The 13,584-nt window shown below is 42.2% G+C and overlaps 1 long non-coding RNA gene across 2 annotated transcripts; it reads right to left on the reverse strand.

Annotated features, from left to right (window-relative positions):
- Positions 1–1,154: 1,154 nt before the first annotated feature.
- On the reverse strand, positions 1,155–13,330 carry LOC130146753 (uncharacterized). 2 transcript variants are annotated; one of them, XR_008820998.1, is made up of 5 exons: positions 12,024–13,330; positions 10,102–10,352; positions 9,709–9,745; positions 1,914–2,017; positions 1,155–1,823 (listed from the first exon to the last, which is right to left on the reverse strand). It is a non-coding gene; the product is annotated as an uncharacterized LOC130146753 (long non-coding RNA). The 2 variants fall into 2 exon arrangements; XR_008820997.1 differs by having other exon boundaries at positions 1,155–2,017.
- Positions 13,331–13,584: the final 254 nt, after the last annotated feature.

The raw sequence follows: 13,584 nt of genomic DNA on the forward strand, positions 1-13,584 counted from the left end.
AATGAAAAGCAGTGACTGATTCGCTGTACTGTTGTTCAAAGATTAAGGCAAACAGAACAAAGAAGTGGCAAGGTCATCCAGTCCATCAGAGAAGACACACTTTACACAGTGTGTTTGAGTGTTTTGCCCAATCCCATTTTAAAATTCTCATGCTGTGGGGGAATACCAGATCTTTGGGGAGTTTGTACTAGTGTGATAACAGATCTCCTCTCAGGAAAAGTTCCTTGGTATTTGCCCTGTTATTCTTTGCATGGTATTATTATGTTGCTACAGTCACCCCTTGGATAACTCCAATAATCTTTCCTTCAAATTCAGGATTTTCATATGCTTATACTCAGGCTACACTTCATCATGTTATAGATAATATTTCAAACCTTTGCTGCTTAGAAGACTGCAAAGGCAAAGAAATCTTGATGCAAACCTCTAGATGTGAATTCAAGTCCACACAAACATGATGCATACGTGAGTTTCTGTTCTGGACTAGTATGGAAGGCTTCTTCCCACCCACAAAGCTACACACAAGTGTTAGCTGGAGGAATAAAAGGGAGTTTCTCAGGTGCCTCCTGCTACAGAAACCTCATATGATTTATATGACCATGCTAGCACCCTGCACTCAGGATGTTTTTTTCTGAACTTGGCTTCACACTTTCTTGAAGTCTTTTCCATTTACTACAACTGTTTTGGCATAACAAGTGTCCAGCACTGAATATTTTGTCATAGATACTGTTACGGAAAACAGAAGCCTTTGTTCCCATGAGCATCACTAATGTTTCTGTAGCACCTAGAGGCTCTGATGCCATTGTGCAATGTGTTGTAAATTAAAAACTTGGTCCCAGTCTCACAACTAAATGATTCATTTGTACCAAAGACTATAAGACAGTGTATCATGCTCATTTTCATTGACCTGTTCAAGACTCAATCTGGCTGCATTTTCTCATCAGGCATCAATTTTCTCAACATTTTCAACTGAAAAACATACAAGATTTGATTCATTCTTCAATACTGATTTAAAGGAAACAGAGTTATAACATTTGTTGTCTCAAAACAAACAAGATGTTCCATGAGTAGTGGAAGTTTTTGCTAAAACTACACCTACAGTTAAAAATCAGAGGCCATTTTTTTTTTGGGGGGGGGTGGGGAGGAGGAAGCTGGTTTTCATTAATAAAATCCAATTACCTTTAAGTGGAAACAAGGGAAAGCAAACCTGAGGAAGGCAGACAGCTTCTAAATATCAAAATACAATGAAAAAGAAATAGCAATCTAAGTGGAGAAATAAAAACACAACATTTTTAATTTGAGGCTTGTGCTGGTCTGAATGTATTTAATACATTTCTTACTGCCATAAAAGTTCTACCTTACAAGAAAGTTGCCACCGGTAGGGAAAATAATCATAGGAGGAAGTATATGGTAGGTTCAGAAATTCACACACCCACATGTTCTTCCTCTGTCCCTCCACCCCAATTTTATCTTGTTTTTCTCATAGAACTTAATTTATTTTGCTTTCTTGATCTGTGTCTGGTCACAATCTTGGCTGGGGTAAACTTCATGTTTTGGCTTCACGCCCCCTATGCTGAGAGCAGATGTGTCCCGCTCAGCTCACTAGGCTGAGGCTGACCAGCGCTAAACTTGTCCTAAATTCAATGACTCTTCTGATGTGTAGATTGTTTTATACCACAAACCATCACAACTGGCTTTACATTTCCACCACAGGACCTTTTCTGCTCTTCCTTATTCTCATATCTCTGAACAGGCTTTCATGCAGTCAAAGCAGCCATCTTCCTCGTATGTGCTTTTATTGACGATCGAGCCTGGTGCCACTCTTCCTGCGATACGGGGGGGAGATAAGGCTCTTGATGACAATCGCTTACTCTACATAGGAGATACAACATTCCTCTGACAAATATGTGACTAACCTTTCTCCCAGCCATATATATCTCAGTGAACCACTGTAAAATCCTGTGGCCTACCAGATTCATGTGACATTTCAGGGAGAGGACTTAGTGGAAATTTTAAGGAGCTGAGGGAGAAAGAAAAGAAAACCAAATTACGAGCTAAAATTTCAGCTGGTACAAATTAACAAAGCTTCATTGAAATCAAGAGCTATATCATTTTACTTTGGTTAAGAATTAGGTCACAGAAGTTTATATTCCCAGAATCTCTCCTGGTATACGTTTTAGTACTGAGAATTGTTTCAATCAGGCAACGATTTGGCATTAAGTTCAGGCACTTAGTGGGTTCAGTATAGAAAAAGTTATATGTAAAAGGCCAGACGAAGTTAATGCACACCGATGTTTCCAGTGGATTTAGCACAACTCGTTCATCTTTGGGGAACACCTGAGTTTTAAATAGACCAGCTCTTTACCAACTTGGTATGAATATCTTAATCTCAGCTTGACTGGCAATCTTTTGTAGAGGAATAACTCTTGGAGGACGACAGCAAAGGAAATATTTCTTCAGAAACCCAAAGAGGTGGGCAGGAAGGCAGCTGAGGGGAAAGTCTGAAAAGAGAAATTAAATGGATGTTGCTTCAACAGGCACCACTGAGCAGCCCATAGCAACCAGTGTCTAGAGCGATGTACCAGTCAGAGATAGTGTTGGTCAGTATAAACCCAATCAAAACTCTGAGACTAAGATCTTTGGCACATTCCCGAACTATTAATGTTGGGATAGGAAGCAAGGCTTGAGATTTAGGCAATAAGGTACCCATGTCTGCAACATGGTTCAGAGCTTGGTACCAGGGACTGGTCAGAAAGTATCAAACAGGTACAGATGTGCCTCAGAAACCAGCTTCCCTCATTTAACTTTGTCTGTGGCATGTTCCAGTGTCTGGGACACGGTGACGATGCAGATCCAAAATGACAGGCACTATCCAAAACTGCAGAAAAGGAACTGACTAATGGGGAGATGATAACGGCCTGTGCTCAAAGGGGAACTGCTGGGCTGTAGAGAGTATTTTTGGAGTTCCTCAAGGTTTGGTCTCAGGACTGACATGACAATAATTTCATTAATAGCATTGCACAAAAAAAATGTGCCTGCTGTAAATGGAATTTGCTGATGAGAAGTTTAAAATATCCAGCATTATCAATGCAGAGAAGAATGAGAAAATTGTACAGAAAGCACCAGATAACGTCAGTGATCGGAGTAAAAGAAAGAGAATGATTTTCAACAGAGAACAAGTTTGGCATTTCCTTTATGAGTCAATGATAAAAGGATATATGGATCAATGGTGTGAATATACTAATGCAAATTCACAATAATATGGATTCTGCAAAATTTCTTGTTTGCCACTCCACCAGAATAGATGATCTGATCAGATAAGTTGGCCTCGGCACCAGCATCTCAGATAAGGGCTGACCTGACTTGCGAAGCCACTAATATGAAAAAGAACAGAGGGTAATGGTGCCCCTGTGTGTATCCGAACATTTCCGAACCAACTTTCCAATTTTATATGAACCAACTTCTCCAATTTTATATGGAGAAGTGCTCTCAGAGACACAAAGCATAAATCATTACATGTAAAGATTGCATTGCAACTAAACAAGGACTGGGGCTCATCCCTCTCGGGCTGGTGACTTTTTGTCCTTAATCGCTTTGTGTAACGTTTCCTTCCTTTTTCAGTATCGCCTCAGTAAAAAGCGGTCAATAGGCACAGGGCAGGGTCTGGCTGTTGGGCATTTAGGGGAGACTCGAGGGACATGGCAATCGGTGGCTTCCACTCCTCAGTCTGGGGCAGGCTGGCAGGGACAGGAGAAGGAACAAGGCGCCTCGGACAGACAGCTGAGCCTCCCTGACCTATGCTGTCTGATAGCCCCAGCAAGGTAACACAGCACAGCCAGTGAGTCAGAAAAGCAAAAATGATGCCCTAGAGTCAGGGATGCAAATCAGGCTTTCTGCTTGTGAAGGTGGTGCTGAAAGCCATTCCTAGGGCTGCCAAGAGGCTGAATCCCAGAAACACCACCCAGGTGGCCATAGCTAATCCCTGCTGCCTGAGCTTTTGCACCCATTGGCAGTCTCACAGGGGTCAAAAATCCAAAATTTGGTTCAGAAGCAGGCAAATCCCAAGGCACTCACTTGACTGACTTATTCTGTGAGCCTGACACACACATGCTGCAGAGATGCGCCTCTTGGAAATGCTTGCTAATACCACCCAACACATCCATTTGGGATGCAAGAGACACACACTCAGACAAATGCACTATCTGAGAGAAGTGCAGCTCTCCCAGGTGTACAGAAGCCTCCATCCTGGGACAGAGACACCAAGCCACACCTGCAGTCTCCCATCAGGCAGAAAAAATCGCAGTTTTGGATCATAGCCCTTGGACATTAGTACAAGCTAGCAGATACAACCCTGGAGTGCTTCCCCTTAAGGTCATAAAACACAGAAGAGTTGGGTTTTATTCTACAGACTGTTTTTTGGCACCAGCATTGGTGCTTTTTTTAAGCAAATAATTTAAAATGTGATTCTTTGGGATGATTCACATCAGGCTTTTCAGAGATTTTGCACCAATGTCTTAAATAAAAAATTGTAGGCACCAAGATCTACAGGCTGAATTTTCCAGAAGCAAGGGGGGGGGGGGGGGGGGGGGAAATCCAGACTATCTTTTAAACTCCAGGGAAATTAATCCAAGGTCCATAGATTTCCCACTCTCCACTGCTTCTTGCGAACAAGACAAATACGCCTGAGCAGTTAACATCTCACTACTTGAATAAGTGAAATTGTCCCTTACAAGCCTAAAGCTCCCACTAAGAGAGAGTGAAAAGTGGAAAAAAAAAAAAAAAAGAACATTTAAAACTACTGCTGGACACAAATGTTAAGACTTATTTGGCTCAGGATTTTCAGTCAACCCACTAAATCAACAGAGACACACTTGCAAGTTCCTATTTGTCCATACACCCCAAATCTTAAGATACTAAAACATAAAAGTTTGATTCAGGCCATTCCCTGTAAAGATGTTATCAAAACTAAAAATGTCTTAAAATGCTGGTAAATTTATTACTCAGAGAGTCTGCTTGTCTGGTTTCTTGTCAGCCTACAGAGTTTTTTTTTGGTGTGGGGTTTTTTGGTTGTTTTTTTTTTTTTTTTTTTTTTTTGACAGCACAGTAACATTTTCTTTCTTCAATGCTTCATTAGCTCATCTTACTCATGCAATTTTCCCCATTTTATTTCATGTAAATCAAACTACTCATCAGCTCTGTAATGCCATCAGTGTACAAAGAGCCTTCTATAAAACAAAACAAAAATCACATAATGAAACCCCCAAAACTGATACTTACGCAGGTAATATAATTTGTTGGAGAACTATTCATAAGAGGTATATAAAGTTAAACGCTCTTATGAGGATAGAAGGACTTGGGAGGAATTTTAACAGGATTAGATTCTCTAGTATGTGGCTGAGGTAAGATAGTCAGGAAATATTTTCCAAACCAGGGGATTTTTGCCTTACTATCTTTTTTTTCTTTCTTTCTTTCTTCATTTGGCAAGTGTGGCTAATGGTACTCACGCTTCAGTGCCTTAGTTCATCTGCTAAGTATTCCCCTGTTGAAAGGATGTGCCATAAGCAGAATTTTCTGTTTATTCACCGGAATAGGCAGGTGAAGTGCAGGCAGTTTACAACTTTGCATGTGAATATATTCTCATCCCCTACAAGATCAAAAATGACAGCAGAAGCAAGCAGCAGGGTCACCGGTGCAGGCTTGAATTTGACTGTGTGAGAGAGGTTTCAGTGAGAGGTTTGCATTCACCCGCAGCTGGACAGCAAACATGCACAGGTCAGGTGAAAAGGGGGCAAAAATCCCAGAAGCAGGGTGCTAGCACAGGACTTGGGGTGCCCTGTCAGAGATCCCTCTCAATGCCTGGGCATCTCCCCACTGCCCTCCGCTGAGGGCGAGCTCCTCCTTGCACATGTGGGGTGCAGGGCAGGGCAGAGAGGTGGAAAGCAAAGGGAGGGGGTTGAGAGAATCAGTGCATTAAACACCCTTCAAATCACAATTACAGAATCTGAAAAAAACACCTCAGCTAGAAAAAAACACTTTTCCAGTTATTAATCCTGTTATACATCAGGTTACTTATATTCAGATGCATAGGCATATGTGCACATGCACTAAGTCATTGTTTTTAAGTGTCTCATTTTACCACTGCTTTTTATCCTGACATTAAGGTACAATCAATTACTAAACACAAACCACTGCAACAGACAACATTAAAGCAGTAAGAAAGCAAATGGCTGAATGCTGAGCAAGCAGAAAAGAGAAAAAAAGCATAAATCATACCTAGCAAACCCTCAGGGGTCTTTCCCAAGCATGATCAATAACAGGTTAGTCTTCTGAGCACAGGGAATTTCTTCTAGGACAGACAGGCAGGCAGCATCAGCTGAGATTTGTCTCTTATAGACAGGTTATATAGGAAAAGGTTTCCAAATGTCAATATATAACCAGCAAAACTGGTGACTTATAGGATTGTCTCATATTTACTGAAAGTCATGAGAGAGGGGCCTTACAATGTACAGGCTAACCCAGGTAGCGAGCACTGAAGTGGTATCAAGTATGATGAGACATAAGAAGGAACATCTGTGAGAAATTTTTTTTAAAAAAAAGCTAGGCAAAATGGATGATCAAAATCTCAGGGAGAAACCTGGTCCCAATTTCATTAAAAAGAAGCTTTCACCTGCAACTAATGCCCTTGCTTGCAAAAACCTTTCGGTTTCAACAGAGGAAGAAAGCTGGACTTTGAAAAGATCACTGCTGTTGGCAGGGAGAGTGCTAATTAGCCAGTGAGGACCCTGGGGAGTAGAACTGTGTATAGTTGCGAAGCTCAAATTTTTTTGCTAAGTTTTCTGTTAGTCTGAAGCAAGGTAGGATGCGTAGCCAGAAGCAGTTTTTTCTCACACTGCCATTGCTTTTTGTCCTGTCTGAAGCCGCAAATTACGGCGGGTTTTGAGAGTTAAAAAATTATCTCCCAGTTTTTCACCACAGAATTCAGTTTTCCCTCATTCTGGATTGCGTTTCCAACAGTTTAGCCAATAATGAAACCAGCTGTGGATGGCATACTAGCTGGGGCTAGTGAGCCTTCAGCACAGCTCATTCTCCAGCCTCCTCTCCCAAGGACTTCACTCAGCCTAATTCAAGGAAGACAAAAAAAAAAAAAAAAAAAAAAAAAGATGGGGAAATTTCAACATCTTTTGTTCTGTTTCTTGCCTGTGACTTGTCTTTGAAATGCACACACTAGCAAAACAGTAATCCAGAGCCAAGCACCTGACACATCTCTAATTAGCATTGTTCTTGGAGTTTTACTTTGGATTTTTCCCCTGTGAAATCATTCTCTCTGAGTCAGAACGCTCATTGCATCTTAAAGCTGCTTCTGCTGCATTTGTTCGAGATTGTTTCTACCTGATCACATCTACACACCCTTGTAATGGATGATAGTTACTATTCTTTCAGTCCAGAGGAAACCTTCAGAACACGAGGAATTTACTGCAAAATGCTGCCCTTCATTCCACTTATTCATTCTTTACATGATTGCAGCTGACTAGAGTGGAAATTTGCAGAAGCTGAGCAAAGCTCTCTCCTTGCACTAACCTCATTTTCACAAGATAAATCTTTCTGAACTTTTCATACACCTAATTTATGATTTCATGTTGTCCTTTCAGCTCTTCTTACCCAAACAGGTCAAAACCTCCTTGGTAAGGACCTGATCCTGCATTGATATCGGCTTCTAGGAACCACAACCACCTCAGAAGCCCCATTTTTAGGGGAATGGGCCATAATGGGGCTCTTGTTTCCAACAGCTCCGTGGAACAGGAGTACTTTGCAAGCAGGAGGCACAGATTACCCCCATGAACATGTTTTTTGGTGCTCTGTCAGCTCCAGGGGCTTCACACACAGGGAGCCCTGGAGAAAGCACTACAGGACAGACAGGCTCGGGTAGTCGTACTAGCTCAGTGTCAGCATCACCACCAGGCTAGGAAGAAAGTGGGGACACAGGAAGGGACGAAGACATGTCAAATTTGCTCAAGAGAGGCTTGCCTGCAAAAATGTCGGGAGCTGCCTATACTGATAAACTGCTACCAGGTCCTGCTCCACTCCTGGCACAGAGGAAAAAAGCCCATTTATACTTACCCACCCCCAATTCAAGAAATTCTTTTCTCTGGACAACATGTGTCTGTCCACAGGTAGGGGGGATGGAGGGCATGAGCACTTTTGTGGAGCAATGGAGTTTGTATTAGGGCTGAGAGCGCCTGGTTTGGGCCTCACTGGTGAGTGATGCTCAAAATCTGTTTTAAAGGTGGGACAGCAGGAAATTCCAGAGCAGGATGCCTTCCTACATCACATACATTGGTGGCTGGTCTGTAATCTTGGGAAAGTTGAGGTCCTATGGGGACGGAGTTGATAGAAGAAGCCAAAAGAAAACAAGCCCATTTCCTCTAGGATTTAACTTCCTGCATGGGGATCCTCACCTCTTGGAAAAATAAGAGGAATCATCGTGTAGAAATGGACTGTAACCTCCAGAGACGCATTGTAGCATGAGATGTAGGGCAGGAAATCTTTTGTATTTTCCATGCATGCTCCACCAAGGGGAGACAGGATCTTCACAGTACCTTACAGATCCTCAATTAGAGTTTCACTCTTGCCTTCAACTTTCGATCTCTTTCCACCACCCCCCACCCCCCCGCTTGACATCACCTCCAGCTGTGTCTGCTGCATTTCCCTTGCCACGGTGCTCTGCAACGGTTGCACAGGTAACAGCCAGACAACGGCAGCCAGAGGGCCAAAGGCAGCATCTCTTTCTGAATACAGATTACATGGCTGAAGTCACGGGGTGAAGTTTACACAGGCAACCCTCCTGCATTAGGAAAAGCTGGTACTTGCACTGGCCTCAGGAAGCTCAGGAGGCTATAGGAGGACTCTGATGCTTGTCCTGAGATAGTGTTAGTTTGGCTTTATGCAAGAGTGGCTAATAAAGCTCTTGGAAAATAAGGAGTGCAGGGTTATTGCACAAAGGCCCACAGTTCCTCCTTGTCAGAGGAGAGCTCTCCGCTTCCTTCTGCATCTCCATATTCCTCTGGGTTGCATAGCTATGAACAGGGATAAGACCAGAGAACATCACAGGCCAAATTCCCAGCTGTGCTTTTGCAACTGCAGGGGTTCAACCTTTGTTGAGATATCCCAGTGGCAGGAGGACACCCAGTATTGCACCACCCCAAATAATCCCTAGCTCCAGGAATGCACCGGGAATGTGCCCCGAGCAAGCCCGTACTCTGCTGCTGCAACAGCTCTATGAGGGTCAATGAACTGAGGTTGCTCTGACTTGTTACAGTGAGTCAAATTATCAATCTGGTGCAGGGATCTGAAAAACACAGGCATGTGAGCTTCACTGAACTATTCATTCTTCGTGAGTGCTGGCAAGTGAGGTATCTGAACCCTGAAGTTCTGTGGGTATTACAAAGAATATTTCAAACTTCCTTTGAACTCACTACAGGAGTAAGTTTTGAAGAGGAAGATGCTGAGATTTGCTCCCTTTTTGTCGGAGGTCTGCAGACTGTGACTGTGGAGGGCAGGAAAGCTCCCCTCTCCCTCAAAGAGCTGGGAACCAGAGGTTCTCTTCCTCCCAAGCTCTCTTAGATCCCTGCCCTGCCACCAAATTTCTGTGTCACACCTTCAGCAGGGATATGCCCTCAGGTTTGCCTTTACTGGCAGCTGCTTCATACTTACCCTCCCAAGAGGGCTTCTCCAGCAAAGATCAGGCTCCCTGTAATAAATCAATAAAACGTGTTAGTGAGGTGCAGGAGAGAGGGCACATTCCTTTCTCTGTCTAGCTTTGGTGGCCTCTGGAGCAGCCTAGGCAGAAACTGCTCCCCTAAGACAAAGGAGACACAACTCCCCAAGGGCACAGAAGGGAAAAGTATAGAATTCCCATAGTACCCCAAATATGTATCACATACAAGCTGTTTCATGCCTCCTATGTCTTCTTATATAAAGTTTGAAGTGGTGACAGAATAGTAATTTCATTATTCCACAAGGTCTTGTAGCCTCCAAGGCACTGGTAAGAGGTGTAAGCATTTCTCTATGCAAGTCCAATGCAGCTGTAAACAAAACCAAATGCACCTGGAACTGGAAACATCACAGGTAGCTACAGGACTACGTCTCTGGCTGCTTGCTTCAGCAGGTGGTACAATCCAAACGGCTGTAATATGTGATTTAGATGCTCTGTAATACAAGCACCAAAGGAGAGCTTGGACACCAGAGTTACAGGTCATCTTCCCCTGACAGTCTCCTGTGCCCGTGGTGTGAATCTACAGCCATTCGAAAACTGGTGATCTTTGGGCTTCATGAAGACTTGATGATAAAATGGTCATCTGTGACACAGAAATTAAAAATAGAGAAGAAGTATTAGATCAGCCTGGACATTCCCTTTCTGCAGCAGGGGTCTTCCCTACCATGCATTGTACAGTGGTCTCCTCTTTGTGCATTGTACTTTGTACATCTCATTGTACAGTGGTTGATTTTTAAAGGACAAATAAAACATGGATCTATCAATTTGTAGATGGCTCTGGCATTTTCACTATATTTGTCACCTTCTTGCCAGGTCCAGTCCTCCCCTCACCTCTACTTAATATGTGGGTAAGACACCCCCATTTAATACCTCCACCTTTAGCAAGGGCCCCTTTGTTTGATAACTTATAAGACTGATGAAATGGTTGTGGACATAAATAACTTCAGTATCCACATAGGCAACTACACTCAACTCTGATATAAATTTTAATTATCCACATAATTCAGTTTCCTTGACTCAGGTAACACATTTTTGGCATCACGAGTCTCAGAACAGCATGATGCTTGCTGGGCTCAGGCTCACCTTTGCCAGGCAGAGATGGCCTGTCAAGTCTATAACCTCTGCCGAAGTGGCTGCCGAGTCACAAGGTCATTAGTAAGAGTTTGCCAGCACACCACACAGTGAGTCATATGTAATAGCCCATCTGCTGTCACACTTCATAAAATATTTTCCTATTATTTCTCCTTCCTGTTCTATTCCTAAGGAGCAAAGCAATCCTCGGCAGATGTGTAACTGCCAGAACCCATTTTTGCAAATAAAAGAGCAGAAACGTAGTTGTTGCCTTTCCCACTGTCCCAAATGCCTGATATCTCTTATCATTCTTGCTGACATTTTAACAATGCTGGCTGCTGTTAGGGATCAGCATTAGTTAGGGATCAGCATTAGGATTCCTAGTCACAAGCCAGCATCTTATTTTACTAGGCACAGTAAAGACAGCACAAAAGCTGCACCCCAAATGGCTGCAGACTAAATACATTCACAGGGCAATTCCCTTCTCACACAGCGTGGACTCCCCTTTGGGACCAGCCTCTCAATTTTTGTCACTGACTTTAACTAGCCTTTATAGGGACCTGCTCTTTCTGAATACCTCATTCCTCATTCTTTTCCTTTATTTGCATGCTCAAAATCAAGTTAAAATAATGACATTTCAGTAGCTGGGTTATTTTAAGTCTGTCTCTACCACCTTCTTCTTTTTTTGGTTTTTTTTTTTTTTTTTTTAAGTGAAATAAAAGTGTCCTGCATTTCTAAAGCTATCTAAGCAGCAACATCCTTTACAGAAATTCTGTCTTCATCCTGCTATTTAATGCTATGTAAGTGTCATTAGTCATCTTGAAATTTAGTAGATCCATTTTGTTGTCTGTTGGGTTTTTTTTCCTAGAGGATCTGGAGGGGGCAGGCAGAAGAGATTATTGTGAATGAACTGATCATTTTCTGAACTCATTAAATATGCCAGCAATTATTAATAATTAATAGCAACAGGGGTACATTCCCTTTCTCCCCAAGAAGCCAAGAACGCTCTTTAATAGCTGTATGGCAGTCTTTTGAAAATAGACAATGAATCTGCTCCTTGGGGGTAACAGTAAATGATCTGGATTGATGCTTTCCATTCCTTTTCCCCTGTAGTTTGCATCGAACAAGAACTTTAAAGAGAAAGGATTTGCTTCCTAGTCAGTTAACAGTATGCTTACTTCACCTCTGCAAATGCCTTGAAGTCTTAAGTGGCAGATGTCACAGAACATCCTCTCTGGAAATCTTTTTGCTCACTTCAGCTCCATGATGAAGCTGCACTGCAAATGCCAGCAGCTTTCTGCTGAAAAAGTCTTTGGAGTCATCAGCTCCTGAAACCTTGCAGCATCTCCTCACAGCAAACAGGACAGCCTTCTCCTGCCACAGAGGAGAAGGGTGAAGCAGAAAGAATGACTTGCAGGACACCGCAGGAGCTGCAAAGTAAGTCAGAGGACAAGAATAAAAAACAAGGCTGCCCAAATTCCTGACACTGGTGGCTTGGATATCTGCTCAATGGTCAGGCAACACCAATCCTGGTGGCAATGGTCACGTCCCCCACACCTCCTCTTTCTACTCTGGACCACATCAGTCTCTCACGGCACGCTGCTAGGAGAAACGCATTCAATTTTTATTCACTAGCGGGTGAGACAGCCACAGCAAAGGAAGAATCTGGACTACAGGATGAAGCAATCTCACTTTAAATGCATGAAGTTTAAATGCTTTTAAACTTTAAACTCAGAAGGTCCGCTTATACTTTTATTGCAATTAATATTGCTTGTTTTATTCTTACGCAACTTAGCTGTTTACCCACAGGCAAAGGGCTGAAGTTTTCTGGTCATGAAAATAAAACAACTGAGAGAAGAAAACAATAGGAAAAATTAGTCAATGAACAGTGTATTTTTACAGGATGTCAGAGCTTTGTCTGAGGATTAGTTTGTCTATATGTTAGATGGGGAATTTAGATGGCACATTAATAACACTAGTGAAATGTAACAGATTTTTAATTTAATACAGATAGATTCTTAATTTAATACTGTTCATCCTTCCAATTCCAGCTTCAGTAACAGAGGATACACTTTTGCAGAATTTAAGGATACGGACTAGAACACAGCAGCCTATGACTGGAGCAGGTCTTGCATGTATAAGCCACTGTCCTTGGCATCTTGTACTGAATTTTACACCTTTTAAAATTAACGCATAAATTAGAGCTGTCTTTGCTTATTCCTGTGCAAAACAAAGGCAAAACTGGGACATTACAGGCATACAGAGGAGGGGAAAAAGAGAAATAAATAAATAAAAAAACCACCAAAAAACCAAACCTCTAAAAAGTATTTAAAGACAAAACAGTATTTGGCAGATTCATTTGGCAGGAAAAGTTATGGTTTCACCTGTAAATAAAGAGGAAGAACAGGCTAATTTGCTTTAACTGAAAATAAGAAGACTTATACTTTCAATATTTCCAAGTAAAACACAGATTACATTTCTGGTGACTGATGAAAAATAGGGTGTGATTCCCCCTCCCCCCCCCCCCCCCCCCCCTTTTATCTTCTTTTTGTGAGATAGACTTGTGCAGTTGCCTGTATGTGTCCATCAAAACACGCACAGCCTATCCTAACAGCAATTTTACTCTATTGTATGAACTGGCAAAGAGGAAGGAAATTTTCGTCTAGAGAAATAATATTAGTAAAAGATGGAGATTCTGCCTTGAGTTTACAACATGGAGAAATAAATACAGCTTGTCCTAAAAA

Source organism: Falco biarmicus, chromosome 3, assembly GCF_023638135.1.
Source record: "Falco biarmicus isolate bFalBia1 chromosome 3, bFalBia1.pri, whole genome shotgun sequence".
In the NCBI taxonomy this organism is placed as follows: Eukaryota; Metazoa; Chordata; class Aves; order Falconiformes; family Falconidae; genus Falco; species Falco biarmicus.